Source organism: Palaemon carinicauda, chromosome 12, assembly GCF_036898095.1.
Source record: "Palaemon carinicauda isolate YSFRI2023 chromosome 12, ASM3689809v2, whole genome shotgun sequence".
Classification (NCBI taxonomy): domain Eukaryota; kingdom Metazoa; phylum Arthropoda; class Malacostraca; order Decapoda; family Palaemonidae; genus Palaemon; species Palaemon carinicauda.
In genome coordinates this window covers 11,909,717-11,915,716 of record NC_090736.1, presented here as the reverse complement: position 1 = coordinate 11,915,716, position 6,000 = coordinate 11,909,717, and positions in this window count along the sequence as shown.

Genomic DNA, 6,000 nt, shown 5'->3' with positions numbered 1-6,000 from the left:
CCAAGGTCTATAGAATACGAGGTCTACCCACGCGCAGGTAAATTGGGGGTTAGCGGGGATTAGAGGGGTAAACGTTAAGTGGGGGTAAGTTTCGTGACGTCACAGAGCTCCATTGGCCCGCGAAAGAGTACCATTCAGCATTAGCTTGCTTTGCAAAAGTTCAGTTTTCTTCATTATCCCGTTGAAAATAACATTTCTATTTCAGAAACAAATTAATATTATAAGCTATTTTGATGACTAAATTTCGTTACAAAATACTTCCTGTGAGAAAGTTTTTAAGGAAAATGGTTTAAAAAGTCGCATATCAGAAAAGAACAAATATTATCCAAATCCTTTATGGAAATATTGTTTCACCAAATGTACAATTAAGCAATGTGCATGCATATTTAGATACATTTCTAAACTAATCATTTACTAATGACTCAAAACTAAATCTTAAAAATATCTATTAAAATAAAGTTGTACAAACACATAATAGAAATAAGTGATCATGATTATTACATTTTACAATCTTCTAACTTTAATAGTTATTTTCCTTGCAGAAGTTATTTCTTTTAGTTAATATTATTATTCTAAAAATATTTCGTCAACGAACAAAATAAGTGACTAAAAGTGGTAATCCCATTTTATTAGGAATATCTAATGCTATTTTTTACTACTCTGTGATAACTTTTATTTTTTTTTTTCAATATTCTTTATCGGATCAGTAAATTCTTTTGATGCCTTCACTAATTCCTTATTTGCTGAGCTAATTATACCTGCCCACGAATCGTCCCCCTTTGATACAGATTTGTGCATTAGGGAAACTTGAGGGCAATGGAACCGGCGAAACAGTCTAGACCTTTCTATTTTGCATCATCCATATGTCCAATTATCAACTTCCCCTATACTTTTGTAACATCATTTCCTTCACCGTCGCATTCATCGGGCAGACAAAATATCATCGCATATAGCCTTAGATCACGTTGTAGCGATTTTTCATCTTTATCTTGAGAGAGAGAGAGAGAGAGAGAGAGAGAGAGAGAGAGAGAGAGAGAGAGAGAGAGAGAGAGAGAGAGAGAGATTATTATCAAGAATATAAAAGGTTCTAGCTGTTAAGTTATCTATTTTGCAATTGGGATCTGTATTATATTTTGACCTTATAAGGTAACTGTCTTTCTCTAATAGATACTATTTAACTGTATCTAACGCTAGGTGCTGATAGCAGACTTCCATTTATCACAAAAAGGTAAGGAAATGTTCAAGTCCATCTTGATTCATTCTATAAGTCAATAAAATGATTTATTAAATATAATTTTCTCCTTTTTAACAATATTGGCAAAGATTCACAAGAAACTGCCAATCCTATTTGGAATGAATAAAGACAATTATTTCCCATTAGCTTCAATGATTTTACTCGGTGTCTTGCAATTGATGAAATCATCCTGATTTTGTAAGATCAACCCGTATTAATTTCTGAACATCTTTGTATCGTACGGAACTCCAGAGATAAATTGACTTATTTCTTCCCAATGCTTATCTAAAAATAATCTTTTGCTACAGAAATATTTAAGCGATTTCGTAATTGTTTCTAATATCAATTGTACAGCTAATTTTACATTCATACGCTGAAAGCCACTGACACTTATATGTTTCTCCAAATTTATGTGATATTTTCAGATCACTTTTACATTATAAGTTCCCTTAGCAAAGAGCAGTGGACAAAATCACCGTCAATTTGCTGAAAGCCATTATCAAAGAAATTGTTTCTTATTAGTCTCATGAGATGTGGAGCATCAGCAAAGACACAAACAACGCGATCGGTGATGCTGGATTTTCAATCATCGAATTATGCACAATTATGCTTAGAGATTTCCATAGACTACCGTTGGTAGGACCTAGGTCGTTAAATATAAACATTACAGAAAAACTCGCTAGTTCTATCTAAATGATAGTATAATTTTTAGAGCACAAAGAGTATCTGAATCTTAGTCATAACTACATTTTTAGGCAATGCTGCCTTCATCAAATCATTAGGTGGAAACACGCTCAAAATTATTTGTGATTTGTCCTTAAATAATTTGATAACGGTCTTTAAAATTTATGGTTCGACATCCAACATATACTAACACAACTATTTAACGTAGAAATGGAAGAAAGATTGAAATATTGAACATCAGCTTCCTTGTAAGCAAACTGTAAAATAGTAAATACCGGAAAACAAAGGCTGGTAAATCAGACCACGGGGCGGTGTGACGTCATCAATAACCGCATGGCTAGCCTGCGCAGTAGAGAACACAGTTTGGGCCGCTGATGGGTAGACCTTGTATTCTATAGACCTTGGGCATGGCAATCTTGACCGAACCAATCCGCTAGGGGGGCGAACAGTTACTACCCTCTTCAAGAGGGTAGTAACTGTTCTTAAGGACTCCTACTAATGGTACTAGCCTATGACTGCTGGTTTACCTAAAGGCACATAAGGAATCACCAACCCTCGGATGTAAGAAAAGGGGAAATGCAGGCAACAATATAACCCTCTTGCCCCACTGCCTGGAAGGAACAGGTTTGGTAGCTCAAAGGGTGCGCATGCACCAGTTCCTTCTGAGAAGTTGGAGTGATCCGGTCATGGTTTAGGAAAGGAAAGGTCTGGAGACAGTCCTAGTCACCCCTTATACCAGTGAGTTCAGAAGTGAAAAAGCTAATATTGAGCTGGCTTGTTTGAGAATGACGAGACCCAGGCAGCTCAGGGGATGGCACGGGCCCTTGAGGGGTACCGAAGTGCTGTTCAATGAACAAGGCCCCTCCTGAAAACAGATTCCAGGTAGCCTCCCTCCGACCATGGCACCCACGAATGTGTGCATGGATGTCTACCAAAAATACTCTTGACTTAAGATTGTCCAGACCTTGGAGAGGTCAGTGTCTAGCAGATGAATTCTAAGTACCCTTTCACTCAGCCAGGGAAGTTACAGCAGGTTGCTCTGGCAATTTATTACCCGCCTTCCAAAATATGATTGATGTGTCCCAAAGACAAAACTGATCACATAATTGCAGGCTGTAGACGACCTGGAAAAGCCAACAACAGCAGGGAAAGGGTCCCTGGCACTGAACATTGCTGATATGGAAGGAGTACGCTTACTCCTCTCTCTGCTGGATGGGGAGGAGAGAAGATCCTGGGTCCATGTCTGAAGGCATGGGAAGAAAATCCCTCTGTCCTCAACTCTTGCTCTTTCACTGCACGCAAATGCGCAATGGAAGCTTTGAATGGTGCCATTTTCTCAACTTGTTCTACCCAAGTATTGCATGTTGTGGGAGGAGCAGAAGTCCAATGTCCAGGCAGAAAGGGAAATAAGAAATTCTGAAGCTCCTTCATCAAGCAGGGAGCAAAAAGTATACAGGGCCTGAAACTGCTGTTCCCCCTCTGGTTACTAGGATAGCTGGAGAACTAGATCCACGATCTAGGGTCACAACTTCTGCCCCTGTACATTGGCCATGGGGCCAGAAACACAGAACTGTAACCCAGTCCCACCTGGTCACAACCCCAGAGACCCTGGTGGAGGCCTATGATATGGAATTACAGCCCTAGGGTCCAAAACTCCAAATTGAATAATCTGACCCACCTGGAAAGAATGGTAGCCAAGGACTGATACACAGGGTCAGCTCAGTGACCTCATTTCATGACCCCGAGCGTAAGGCCTCGGGGAGTTGACAATGCGTAGGACCAAGACTAGGTGTCACGGCTTCGGCCCTGTGCATTGTCTTCTGGGGTGAGAAACACATGTTCTGCTCGATTATCGAATTAAATGGGCACCCAAGCCTCAGCCCTAAAGGGCTAAAGCACAGAGCTGTAATACTGGGTCATGGCCCCTGTGAGATGCATTGTCCGGAGGTGCTGAAACACAGACCTAACACCAGTTGATCTGGCCACCATAGTGGCAGGGTACCTGAGCCGTGGCCATGTTTTTTGGCCCTGGGAGGCGCCTGAAACACAGGGTCATAAAACTTGTCCTGTTCAGCTACCAAGGTAGCTGGGAACTTGAGCATTGACAAGGCTGCTAGATGCAAAGCCATAATGGGGTCATTGCTCTAGCACCATGCCTCTGCCCTGGGGGCCAAAACTTGAGAGCCATAACAGCTGTCCCTTTTGGCTACTGGAGTATCCAAGGGCCTGGGGTGTGGCGTGGTGTCACAATATAGAGTTACGTTCTCTGGAACGCCATAACACATGTCCCTTTTGACTACTGTGGTAGCTTAGGGCTGGGACATGGAGCTACAACATGGGGTCACAGCCCCAAGGTCCTGAAACATGGGGCTGTAACACCTGTCCCATTTGGCTACCTAGGGGTGGAGGCAGGGGCCAAAACACGGGGTCGGGAGCCACTTGGGTGCCATCCACCCCTCCTTACATCTTAGAGGTGGTGTCAAAAGGAGTCATTTCCTACGACTATGGCTGACTGAACTTCTCCGACTTCTTAGAAGACGTTCCTTAGGTTATACTCGTCAACAGTAGCACAAACACAGAAGTGCCTCCAATCTCTGATGGGATGTGGCAAACACTAGGGGAACCCTACACACCACTATAACCTGAAAGCCCACCAATGTAACTACAAGGTCTCCTTACTCCTAACACATACTTCCTGGGGGCCAAGCCAGGAGTGTAAGCACAGGTGCAGTGGTAGCAGATGCACCCAATTAGCAGAAGGAAAAAGCAAAGCTTTCTTCCTCCCGTTTAATGTATATGCATGACACAGCATCTGTGGCCATGACCAACACTCAGTACACAGGGATGATTACAATCATACTCCAGCAAAAGCACCGAGAAAGTTTGAGAATACGGATGATTTAATAAAACCTAGATGTAAATTCCATCCTCCACGTACAAGTATCTTGCTTCACATCAAAATAAAAAGCCAGCTTTCACTTCTTGAAAGAAAAAGAATATGAAAAGTTTGATTAAGGATGCATTTGTTGAAATTTTTGCCAAATTTGTTCCTGATTAGCTGGTTTCTTGTTCTCAAGTTTCCTCAGAGAACAAAGGTTCCTTTGTACAAGTAGATGATTGTTCCCAAATTTTCATGAGGGTTTCTTTGTTCATATTAGGATTTGAATTTATGGAATTTGGACCATAAGATTTGGTGCTGAGGCCAGAAAGGCCATTTAACTCCACTGTGCAACTGAAGGGAAAACCCCATAGTTGCACTATGTAGTAAAAGTTAAAAAGAGGTTGGACATCAAGATGTAGGAAAGGCAGCAGGATAAATGTGTATTAGAAAACAGAAAATTGGAAACAATTAGAGCCTGATAGGACACTGCAAACATCCTTCAATAAAATCTACAATGCGCCATGTGAGGTGTACTGATGTCATTAACCCCCTACAGAACTTTGTGTATATTTGGCATGTAGTTTTTTTGTATCTGCTCAATTTCAATTTGGAATTACAGGGTTAGTTTGTTAAAAATTCTGAAGTATGTTCCCATTCATGTTAACTAAACCTTGGTCTTTTGCAATCGATGTATTGCACATAGTAATTCAGCTAATTAAGAACAAGATCCATCACAAGAATGGGCTCTTAAGACAAAAGGTTCTCAATTCCCAACAACATTAGTCTAGGCATCCAGATCATAACCACAAATTTATATTTTTTATCTATTGTACATAGGCTACAAGTTCTTATAACTAAAATTTCTTATTCAAGGGGCCAAGTTGTTTTTAGGATTACAGTACACTGATATCTATTGATATGAAAGTTTCTGTATACATAAAATTCATGATACGAAACCAGATACAGTACAAAGATTTTTTCACCTCACATTACAAAAAATTCTTCATGATACGAAACGAGATACAACACGAGATTCACCCGGCCGTCGAGAATAATTTAAAAATTCGCAGGCTGCCAAACTGTAAACTCCCCACCATCCTCCCGCTCTCCCATTGGTTACTTTTTGACTAATAACAGAATCTTCTCCTCTGGTCAAGGAATGTCCAACTTTGATGAAGTCACATTAAAGTGACCAGGTGTA